Below are 12,506 nucleotides of genomic sequence, written 5' to 3'. Positions count from 1 at the left end.
TGTGTAGGCTCCGCCCCCCGTCCTTATCAATTATCCAAAATGGCTGCCCCCGTCTAACGGAGGAGCTCCTTCACTGTCAGTCCCGCTATGCGCCCCCGCCGTCCCTCTGAAGCTCTTAGCGGCGAGCAGGGACTGAGGACAGCTTCTCCGGCTGTTTCCCTTTTGTCTGCCTCCGCCTGAAGCAGCGCAGCAGCGCTATGTTACTGCGCAGCCATATTCACTGCGTTCCCCGGAGGTAGGATCATCAGCGCAGTAGTCGGGTTGACACACACCCTAGTTGTTGGTCAGAGCGGTGCTGGGGATCAGGGTACTCATGTACTCAGATCCATTCATCATGTCTGTTTCTCCATAAGGAGGACAGGTAAGGAACACCCTCACTGATGATCTCTCACAGCTGCAGCACACCCTTCTTCTTGTTAGAGTTGTGCTGTGGCGATAAGGAGCTGTCAGTGCTTTTGTAATAAGCGCTGCGCACTCCTTCCTGTTCTACTAAGAACAGGGCGCCAGGTACCCGGACCCCAACTTTAGAGAGGTGGCGAAGGGTACCTAATAGTGTAAAAAGAGGCTTAAAAAACAAATGAAAACCTAAATGTAAAATAAAAATCATGTATTGCTGGAGCACAGCATAATGTGACCAGCTCCTAGTAGGCACATTTTCTAAACTGAGGGCTGATGGGGCATAGAGGGGGAAGAGCTTCACACTTCTGAATTATTTAAAGTGCCGGCTCCAGTTATCCATGCCTCTATACCCCAGCGTAAGCAACCTCCAGTGTCCCTTAGAGGATGAAAGAGAAAAGGGGGGAGATTGTCAAACTTTCTAAGAAACTGGCTGTACACATTCTAATGGCGGCAAAATCCGTTATTGCTCTAAACTGGAAAAAGACCTCCCCACCACTTCTCTCAGTACTTAAGAGTCTGATCTTGCATATTGCGGCCATGGAGGAAATAACTTATTACCTCCATAAGCGAGGGTGTTGTCTTTACCAAAGTTTGGGCTCCCTGATTTCCGAGTGCAGTACCCCTCCCCTTTCCACTAATTTCATGAGTGGACCCATGGGCAGCGACTGATGTCTTCCCTCAAACTTTTTTTTTTACCCCCTAAGTTGCTGTATTTTTTTATTTTTATATGCTTATTGTGTATTGACTTATGATGGTGTAGTGTTTTTTACCCCCTCCTTCCCTTCACCCTACCCAGTTTACTTTTCCCCCTCTTATCATCAAGCACTTGATTTTGTTTCTGTTTATTAGAGTTCTTAAAATTTGGTTTGTATTGGGTTCATGTTGCCCATTTTTTTCCTGTATTAATTTGTATTTTAGCTGACCATTTAAAGAATTAAAAAAAAAATAAAAAAAATCATAGAAGAGAAGCCAAACGCATTTGAGTAATTCAGTAGTATTTTTAGACAGGACTGAATTGAACTGACCTAGAAAGCAGAAAGCTTTGAGAAGCTCTGGAACAGAGAGGGCACGGAGTTTGGACAAGGAGCAATTTGGCCTATTAAATGTGGCAATAAGCTCTTCTCCTTTTGTCTGGCAGCAGAGTTGGCGATCAGCTTTTCTCTAATGTGGCTTGTGTGTGGTTTAGATACTACGGAGAATTGGGATTCATTAAGAGAAAAAAAAAACCATGAGGGCACCAGCTGTGTCAAGACAATTAGAAGTTAACAAGGTAGAATTCATGTCCCCGGGAATATTGCTTGATAGGCAGGTTGGAGATGTCCAGTTGAATAGAGAATCACAATTGTCTTAGGTCTAGGTGAATGAATGAACATCGAGGCTGGTATCTGGGAAAATGACAGCCATACAACAACAAGTTCTGTGAGAGCAAAATGTGTATTACTCTGAGCCACTGAATAGTCAACATGAATCAAACAAACTAGAACTCCTTAAGAAAGTCAGAAAAACTCCAGCAATTGGTAACCCTAGGCATGCCTTTAAACCTGTTGAAAAGGAGGTACCAAGAATTACCTGCAACACACACTCCCGGATGTCCCTTCTTTTCTGGATCATTAATCATCATTCAAAATATAAATCTTAATTATCAGTTAAGGTGACAAAGTGGAGATTCCTTGTGGGCCGCATTATTTTGTGCTTAATATGGTAAAAGTGCCTTCAGAGAATAGTGTCTTTAAAAGGTTGTCCAGTGATGGCTACAGGTCTGTGTTTACTGTTCAACTGCCTAAGCAAGCAGCTCGATGCCATAAAAAGTGTCACAACCAAAGTGAGATTTTTCTTCGGAAATGCAGGAGTAAGTGTATCCTATTGGGTGCTGCCCAGACATCCCCCATTCACTACAGTGTTAGTTCCATAGTCTGTTTGTGATCCTGCAAGATTGGGATGATTTTCTGATTCAGCAGCTGTGGGTTATACCTGTGACTCCCTGATTTAAGCCTGCTCCCTTGCCACTTCATTTTGTTAGAACCACTGTGTTGGTATCTTGGTGCACTCCTGGACAATAACATTATTTGCATATTGTTAACCTGTGTCATCAGCCTGCTAATACAGGCTTAATTGCACTGTAACAATAAACCTGACTGATTCACTTATACTATATTATTCTGGTAAACACACACACACACACACACACACACACACACACACACACACACACACACACACACACACACACACACACACACACACACACACACACACACACACACACACACACACAGTGAACTATGACAGTATGAACTGGCCCAAACAAATGCAGACCAACTACAGGCTTGCAGAGGAAATAACTTTCAAGCTACCAAGTTATGGTGTCCCATGGACTCTGTGCTTCTGGAAAATTTCTAAATTAAATCTTGTCCAACTACAAGCCCTAGTAAATGAAGTGTTGGTTTCATTGCCAGAGTTGCTGAAAAAAATTCCAGGCTCAAAAAACATTCTGGGTTTTCTGTTGCTAAGGTATCATCGGGAGATATAATTTCATTCAGACCAGAAGCAACAGGAGAATCAGATACTGTAACCCCAAATTTCTACTCCTGTTCTGAGCAAAGGCAGGTTTCGGAAATTTCCACGACCCAGTCTCTCAGACACAGAACACCAGTATCGACGGGGCAATGAACTCTACTGCTGTTGGGCCAGACATTTAATCCAAGCAGGTCTAATCTGTAAACTAAAAAATAGTGTTCAATACCCTGTAGAGCAGGGGTCTTCAAACTTGGCCCGCCAGATGCTGTGGAACTACACATCCCAGCATACACTGCACATAGTTTTAGCATGCTGTTATATCAAAAAGGTGGCAGTGCATGCTGGGATGTGTAGTTCCACAGCAGCTGGAGGGCCAAGTTTGAAGACCCCTGCTGTAGAGGGTTCGGTTTCTGCTGTACCAAAAAATTGGTGTCATGTCACTCAGTCTGGTTTCCGTGGATTTCTGAGTACCAGGGTCTCTAGTGCCACAGCCCTGGGGAGAAGGGATGAGTCTGCCACCACAGGAGGGGATTCAGAGTCTGCCACCCCGCCCAAGTGCTGCCCAGCCCAAGTTGTCTTTACAGTGCCACAGATACAGAAGGTGACAGTTTTCTGTCCTAGGAGGGGGTTCCAACTCCACAGACCAAGGAAGGGTCTCTAGTAGGGCCCCTGTCCACCAGGCCCAGTGGGGAACTTGTTGCTGGTCAGTTTCCAAGAGGGTACTGTCCCTTCAACCTGCTACACAACCAGAGTTGATTCACAGTGCCGCCCATCTGGCCGCCACCAGTCTAAGTGCCACCCAGTCCGAGTGCCACTATTTTGACCTCTAATCAGAGTGCCGAGGTGTCGGCCGCCAATCCGGATGCTACCTTATCGGCTCAGTCTAGGTGCTACCCAGTCCTTTCAGCATGGTCCAGGTCCAAGGAGGTGTCCATCGCCTTGCTAGAGGAACAAGGAGGTCTTCGTCACCTTGCCAGAGGTTCTGTCTGCCAGCAGTTTGATGGTTCCTGTGTCTGCCCAGTCTGGTGGTTTCAATCTCGTCTGCTGCCTCAGCCGTGGTTCCTGTCTGCCCAGCTTGGGCCATCAGACTCCTGCCCAGCCGGGATCATCTGAGAATCCTGCCCAGACAGGGCCATCTGAGATTCCTGCCCTTGCCTTTGGTCATGATGAGTCTGCTAAACAGCCTTAAGGGTGTCTAGCTGAGGTCTGCATCAATGAAAATTCTGAAAAATTTCATGTCTTGCTAAACCAATGGATTGAATATTTTCAACATGCACCAGCTACTTCTACCACTCAAACTCCAAAAGCAAGTTATATTCTTCAGAGGAGAGGCATTGGCTTGTTTGAATCTTCGCATTGGGAGCGATTCAATTGTTTTGGGCATCTATCGTGAATAAGTGCCCAACAGAGCAATTCAATTGTTGCAACAAAAAACAATTGTAAACATTACAACTTTTTAAACACTGAAACATCAATGCAAATAAAAAAATTACAATTAAATACATGTGTGGTTTCTCTTCTGTCTATTCAAATATCACTGTGCATCTCATCTCCTCCAGTAAATAAATTATACTGTCACAAATACACATAGTAATGACAACAGATACAGCACTACATATATATTACTGTACAACTATTCTTATACTTTGGAACTATCCAATATATGGGCAAGGAGTTACCACCCCCGACCGGTTATATGGAGAATCCAACCATCTATCCCATACTCTATAGTATTTCAGTATTATATCCCTAGCGGTGTAAACATATTTTTCATGTGCGGCAACAGCACCAACCAGAGATATCCAGGTATCAAGGTTTGGCCCAGAAGATGCCATCCAATCTCTTGCTATACATACTTTAAAAAGCGTGCAAAGGTTATTAGTATATCGCACAATAGGCTTGTCAATTAGGTCTGCATCTATTACAGCCAGAACACATTCCGCAGGGGTAAGAATATCTTGAGATATACCTGTAGAGACAATAACTCTGATCACGCTCTGCGAAAACGAATTCACTATAGGACATAACCATAACAAATGCCAGAAATTACCATCTGAGGAATTGCATTTGGGACATTTTGAGTCCGTCCTACCCCCTATTCTCAATAACCGGACGGGTGTCATATATACTATGTAATATAAAATATTGTATTTGCTGATACCTTACAGACAGTGGCAAGGTGAGGACTGGCAAGGGCTACACTCCAATCATAATCTGTCAATACCCAAATGTCATTTTCCCATTGGTGTTTTATGGATACCAAGTCAGACTTATGATGCTTGTTCAGTAAGTTATTATAAATCACAGATATCAAGCGACTAGAACTGGCAGACTGTAATAGAGTTTTAATAGGAGATTCCTGTATAGACAGAGGAACTTCAGAGAATTGGGCATTAATAGCATGCCTGAGCTGTAGATAACAAAAGAAAAAATGGTTAGGAACACCAAACTCTAGCTGCAATTGATGAAAGGATTTTAAGACTCCTGCCTGAAATATCTGTCCCAGAGACACTACTTCCCACTGACCCCAGGCGTCTCCGGCCTGGAGGGCAGAGAGTTCCTCAAGGCTCTTGGCATGAGCTAGCGGAGTATCTGGATCTATGCCTTCTGCCTGCATTATACACAAAACAATTCTCCAAATAGTGATGGCCTGCCTAATTTAGGGGATATTAACTATGTGTATATTATCACTCAGGAGTAGACGTAATGGCGTTAATCCTGTTTTGGACTGAGCCAATACAAGGGCAGGTAGGGATTCAGTAGTTTTATCATTTATCCATTCCCATATATGTGTTAATTGTGCAGCATAATAATATAATTTAAAAAGGGGTAAGCCAGACCACCACAATCACGAGGTCTGGTCAGAGTGTCTATTTTTATCCTAACTCTCTTATTGACCCAGAGTAGTGAGGACAATAGACCATCAATCTGTTTAAAAAAAATTTCTGAGGAATATATACTGTAGAGTGATTCAAAATGTATAGTATTTTAGGTTGGAGGACCATTTTGACTAAATTTACTCTGCCCGTTAAAGTTAATGGCAATTTACCCCATATCGGGAAACGGGACTTGAGGTATTCAATCTGTGGTTATACGTTCAATGATAAATACTTTTGCGGTGTATTAGAGATCCAGATTCCCAAGTATTTAAACGAGTCCACCCACTTCAGGGGAAGATTTATGATAGGGTCATTGGCGAAGGTGCCCCTAAAAGGAAGGATACAGGATTTGTCCCAGTTAATTAGTAATCCTGAGTATTTCCCAAATAAATCAATAATTTCAAGGACCTTGGGCATAGAGATCACATAACGCGAGATAAAGAGCAGTATGTCGTCCGCGTACAGTGCAATTTTATCTACCCTTGGACCTAGCTGAAACCCATAAATGTTTGATTGACCTCTAATCATACAAGCCAAGGGCTCAATAGCCATAGCAAATAAAATGGGTGACAGGGGGCATCCCTGCTTTCAAGATTGCCCGATTCAGCAGCTTCCTGATTTAAGCCTGCTTCACTTGCCAGTTCATCGTGCCAGATTACTATACCTTTGCCTACCCTTCTCTGTGTCGGCGGTGTATGGCTCGTCCAATAATCTCCTGAACAAGGGCTTGGCTTTGCCTCTCTGCATCCTGCTTTCTGTGTTTTCCGTATACCGGCACAGCATTCCTCTACAGCAGTGGTCAGGGAACAGGGGTAAATTACCCAACGGGGGTAAAAATGAAATTCCTGGGGGTAATGGACGGACAGCAGGGCATGCATAAGAATCATTCTATAATATAGAATGATTCATATGCATGCCCGGCTGTGCCGCAGGGAGGCTCTAAGCCGGACGGCCGCCGAGATGTTATTACCAGCGGGCGCCCGGCTCCTTCCCTGCAGCGCAGCGTTAGCCGGAGGCTGGAGTTCTCTTCTGAACTCCAGCTTCCACCTCTCTCCATGCGCACTATGGGAGAGACGTCATGATGTGTCTCCCATAGTTCCGAGGAGAAGCCGGGCGGACAGGATGGCGGCAGATGCAGGAGCGGGGATTTAGGCAAGTGTTTTTATTTTTGTACAAGCGGCACTACAAGGGCATTGTATGGGGGCACTACTATATGATTTCCTTCCATTCAAATCAAGGGGGTAACGTCGACGTATCTTAATATATTTTGGGGTAAAAGGTAAAAAAGTTCCCTGACCCCTGCTCTACAGCAATCAGGTTCTCTATCATTATTGCATTGCGGTTTATCTGCATTTACCAGTGTACTCCTGGTCAATATAATTATTTGCATTCCTGTTTATCCGCATTTGACAGTGCATTCATGAACAATAACATTTGCATTCTTGATTCTGTTAACATCAGCCTGTTAATGCAAGATTACTTGCACTGTATCCAGTGTGCGAAAAAAAACCCGACTGGATCACTTGTACTGTAGTGCTATATCATTCTGGTAAATCCACATACATCTGAGAATTCCTAGTGACCTGCGACAGCCTGGGAGCACCTAACTGAAACGCCCCCTATGAGTGAAATTAATATATTTGAATGTCTTCAGCAAAATATTCACCTTGTTCTGCATTTAGCCATGACATTTTGCATTAGAATTTGTCCTTAATGGTTGTGTGTGGAAATTCCCCATTAATTTTTGCTAGCATGGGACAAAATGCTTTCTGTATACATTGAAGAGGACATACGTCATCCCAGAAGCTACAAATGAGCTAAAACGCTTTCCAAAGCTCATTGACTTTGAGGACCAGGGAAGTGCTAAGCAATTAGCATTGATATTTTTGTAGCAAAATAATTAGTATAAAGTAGCAGAGTAAAATGCTAATGTTAAGTATGTCGCATGGCACATCTAACTCCTGCCAAATGGGGCTATTTGGTGCAATTTGGGAATAGGTACATGTGGACATGTGTGTACTGAAAAAGAAAATATACATTTTGCATTTGAACTTTAATTGAATAAACAACTTGCAATAACCTTTATTGAAGAGTTCTCATACATTGATGGGGCCTGAAGCTTGCGGCAGTATCATCAGTCACTACAAATAGAAGAAACACACATACATTCTCTGGCACATTTAAAAATGACCAACGAGCTGCATACAGCCGGGAGTAGCTGGTCCTGCCATTCACATACGCAAGAGTGCTGATGCTCATATATTTTCTTTTAATACAAACTAAAGGCAAGCTGCAGCTTTCAAGTAACATTTGGTACTAGAAATCACATTGTTATCTACCGTGAGTAAAGCGGGCCATACACGATGCAATGGCACCACGCGAGGCGACGGCGGATCCGACAGCCGACATATTGGGCGGTCCCCACACAAGGTGCGATCGGGTGGCACCTGCGCCATATGCCGGCTCCCCCCCTCCCTCACCCGCATAGCGCTGCATGGAATCGCACATCGCATCCCCTGATCGACTCCTGCAGTAAGATCAGGAGGTGCGATGTACGACCCCACGGGTGCGTGCTCGGACCGACATCAGGCCCATACATGGCGCGATATAGCAGCCAAATCGAACCAGTCGGATAGGCTGCTTTATCGCACCGTGTGTGGGCCACTTAAGGGGTCTATGTATCAAAGCTGGGAGAGAGATAAAATTGTAACAAATAAATCGCCAACCAATCAGCTCCGATCTATCATTTTTTAAACACAGCCTGCAAAATGTAAATTGGAATCTGATTGGTTAGTACTTTATCTCTCACCATTTTTGCTCTCTCCCAGCTTTGATACATAGGCCCCAGGGCCGGATTAATAATGGGGCAGGTGTCATTTATACCCTAGTGCCCCCACCTGCTTCCCGCTGCAACTGAGTTGAAAGCTGGGCACAGAAAAAGTGGAGCACAGAGGCTGAGCTGCTGTCACGAGCCATAAGGAAAAACCAGCATGCACATCCAAAGTACTTTCCCACAGGTCGGTGTGTAATGTGTGTGCGTGTATGTGATTAAACTACATAATAATGTACAGTGCATCCGGAAAGTATTCACAACGCTTCACTTTTTCCACATTTTGTTATGTTACAGCCTTATTCCAAAATGGAATAAATTCATTTTTGTCCTCAAAATTCTACACACAATACCCCATAATGACAACGTGTAAAAAGTGTTTTTTTTGAGATTTTTGCAAATGTAATAAAAAACAACAACTAAGAAATCACATGTACATAAGCATTCACGGCCTTTGCCATGAAGCTCAAAATTGAGCTCAGGTGCATCCTGTTTCCACTGATCATCCTTAAGATGCTCCTACAGCTTAATTGGAGTCTAAAAAGAGGAAACAATATCCAACCAAGTGCTAAAGAATATAAGTGTCCAGTTCTAAAAAAATATCTAAAAAATCTATCCCAGAAAATATTATAATTAATATATATATTATATATATAAAAAAAATATATGCATGTGCATATATTAAAAGGCAAGTAGAAAAGTTACCTCTGTCTTGCTGCTCAACCCAAAGAAAAACGGGATTGCTGAATACCAATGGAATTTAGAAATAAAGGAAAAAAAAAAAAAAAAAAATGGAGAGCGCTGGACAGAAGTAAATTTATTTAAATAGTCTATCAAAAGATGTGCGTTATAAAAAAAAAAAAAATACAATATATCATAAAATACAGTATGAATTAATGAATCCAAGACCTATTAAATATTGAGACACCTTAAATGATCCCAAAGTAATCAAACAACATAGCAAAATGCAGCATGCGGTTAGCAGCTAATAAATGAGCGTGGGATTAGCTAAAAAGAGTCTCATACATTCCACATCCAGCTCAAAAAAGCATTAGTAGATCAAGTTGTTAGTGTTTGGGAAAAAAGTCTGCATGCATAGTCTCACTCCAGCTTAGTAAATAATAAGTGGTAGCTCAAGGCAGTACACCAGAGAAAGCCAAGGGACTTGTATTGATTATCACAGGTAGCAGTAGGATCTTATCACCTGTATGTGGTGAAGCTGTTTGCCGGCATCCTGGCAGATGCAGCTGGGTGGCGCAGTTCTCCTCTCCAGACGGCAGAGAATCCACACACCGCCTAAGCCTTTGGGAGGTAGGACAGACGTCACCCATCTGCCGGGACGCCGGCAAACAGCTTCACCACATACAGGTGATAAGATCCTACTGCTACCTGATAATCAAACTTATTATTTACCAAGCTGGAGTGAGACTATGCATGCAGACTTTTTCCCAAACACTAACAACTTGATCTACCAACGCTTTTTTGAGCTGGATGTGGAATGTATGAGATGCTTTTTAGCTAATCACACGCTCATTTATTAGCTGCTAACCGCATGCCGCTTTTTTTCCATTTTGTTGTTTGATTACTTTTGGATCAATTAAGGCGTCTCAATATTTAATAGGTCTTGGATTCATTAATTCATGCTGTACTTTATGATATATTGTACTTTTTTTTTTTATAATGCACATCTTTTGATAGTGACTATTATAGAATTTTACCTCTGTCCAGCACTCTCCATTTTTTTCTTATCTTTTAATTGGAGTCCACCTGTGGTAAATTCAGTTGATTGGACATGATTTTGAAAGGCACACACCTGTAAACAAGGTCCCACACTTAACAGTGCATGTCAGAGCACAAACCAAGCATGAAGTCCAAGGAATTGTCTGCAGACCTCCGAAACCAGATTGTCTTGAGGTACAAATCTGGGGAAGGGTACAGAAAAATATCTGCTGCTTTGAAGGTCCCAATGAGCACAGTGGCCTCCATCATCCGTAAATGGAAGAAGTTCGGAACCACCAGGACTCTTCCTAGAATTGTCCGGCCGTCTAAACTGAGCGATCGTGGGAGAAGGGCCCTAGTCAGGGAAGTGACCAAGAACCCGATGGTCACTCTGTCAGAGCTACAGCATTCCTCTGTGGAGAGAGAAGCTTCCAGAAGGACAACCATTTCTGCAGCAATCCACCAATCAGGCCTGTATGGTAGAGTGGCCAGACGGAAGCCATTCCTTAGTAAAAAGTACATGGCAGCCCACCTGGAGTTTGCCAAAATGCACCTGAAGGACTCTCAGACCATGAGAAACAAAATTCTCTGGTCTGATGAGACAAAGATTAAACTCTTTGGCGTGAATGCCAGGCGATATGTTTGGAGGAAACCAAGCCAATACCATCCCTACAGTGAAGCATGGTGGTGGCAGCATCATGCTGTGGGGATGGTTTTTTCAGCGACAGGAACTGGGAGACTAGTCAGGATAGAGGGAAAGATGAATGCAGCAATGTACAGAGACATCCTGGATGAAAACCTGCTCTTGACCTCAGACTGGGGCGACGGTTTATCTTTCAGCAGGACAACGATCCTAAGCACACAGCCAAGATATCAAAGGAGTGGCTTCAGGACAACTCTGAATGTCCTTGAGTGGCCCAGACTTGAATCCGAATGAACATCTCTGGAGAGATCGGAAAATGGCTGAGCACTGACGCTTCCCATCCAACCTGATGGAGCTTGAGAGGTGCTGCAAAGAGGAATGGCCGAAATTGCCCAAAGATAGGTGTGCCAAGCTTGTGGCATCATATTCAAAAAGACTTGAGGCTGTAATTGCTGCCAAAGGTGCATCAACAAAGTATTGAGCAAAGGTTTTGAATACATGTGATTTCTTATTTTATTACATTTGCAAAAATCTAAAAAAAAAAACCACAATTTTACACGTTGTCATTATGGGGTATTGTGGATAGAATTTTGAGGACAAAAATACATTTATTCCATTTTGGAATACGGCTGTAACATAACAAAATGTAAAAAAAAATGAAGCACTGTGAATACTTTCCGGATGCACTGTATCCCCTTCAGTTGACATAGTGGTTAGCATTACTTCCTTACAGTGGACATACAAACTACACACAGAGCAGCCATAACTCATAATTCATCGCCTCTCTGCAGTGAGGGGGATGTAGTCGGCCTACTGGTGGTCGAGATGCTGGCAGTCAGGATAACGACAAAATTAAGCAAGTATGATAACCCTAAACCTCCACCTAACCCTTCCTCTAGTGCATAATCCTAAACCTAACCCTAATACTTACCGTTGGGTAGTCAGCGGTCGGGATTCCGATGCCGGTATTCTGTCTGCCGGCATCCTGACCGCCGGGAGACTGACTACATCCCCCTCACAGCACAAAGGCCATGAATTATGCGTTATGGCCGATCTGTGTGTAGTTTGTAACGTCCCCCATGTTCTTTTAAATGGGTTTCGCCACAGCGCTGCGCTTGGCACACAATAGGCGCAGCAGCACACAATAAACCCTTCCAAACTTTCAGCTCCAGGCCCATGTGGACCTTTATATGGCACTGATAGGCTCCCAAGTATTAATTATAGTAATAATTTATATTAGAACAGAAACGAATCACGGAGAAGGCGAGACAGTGCTACGAAAAATAACTGGTAATAAATGATAACCAGCAGACATGACGCATATGGCATGGTGTGTGTAACACGTGTATCCTAACCTGCACATCTTCTCGCGAGATAATCACATGTAAACAAAGGGATAGCGGTGTTAGAAGTTGGTAATGACCCCAGGCTGCTACTCACCCTGATGAAGGCAGCTTTCCGCTGCCACCGCCGTCACCTCCTTCCTGTGCGCCGGCACCTGCTGCCTCCAGTCCGGGGC

The 12,506-nt window shown here is 43.5% G+C and overlaps 1 non-coding gene across 1 annotated transcript; it reads right to left on the bottom strand.

Moving 5' to 3' along the window:
• Nucleotides 1–255: 255 nt before the first annotated feature.
• Nucleotides 256–384, bottom strand: LOC148506723 (U8 small nucleolar RNA). The gene has a single exon (XR_015869755.1). It is a non-coding gene; the product is annotated as a U8 small nucleolar RNA (small nucleolar RNA).
• Nucleotides 385–12,506: the final 12,122 nt, after the last annotated feature.

The sequence above is a fragment of the Taudactylus pleione genome, unplaced genomic scaffold (assembly GCF_031769625.1).
Source record: "Taudactylus pleione unplaced genomic scaffold, aTauple2 ptg000397bl, whole genome shotgun sequence".
Lineage (NCBI taxonomy): Eukaryota > Metazoa > Chordata > Amphibia > Anura > Myobatrachidae > Taudactylus > Taudactylus pleione.
Note: the sequence above shows the minus strand (reverse complement) of the source record. Positions and strands in the feature narration are given on the sequence as shown.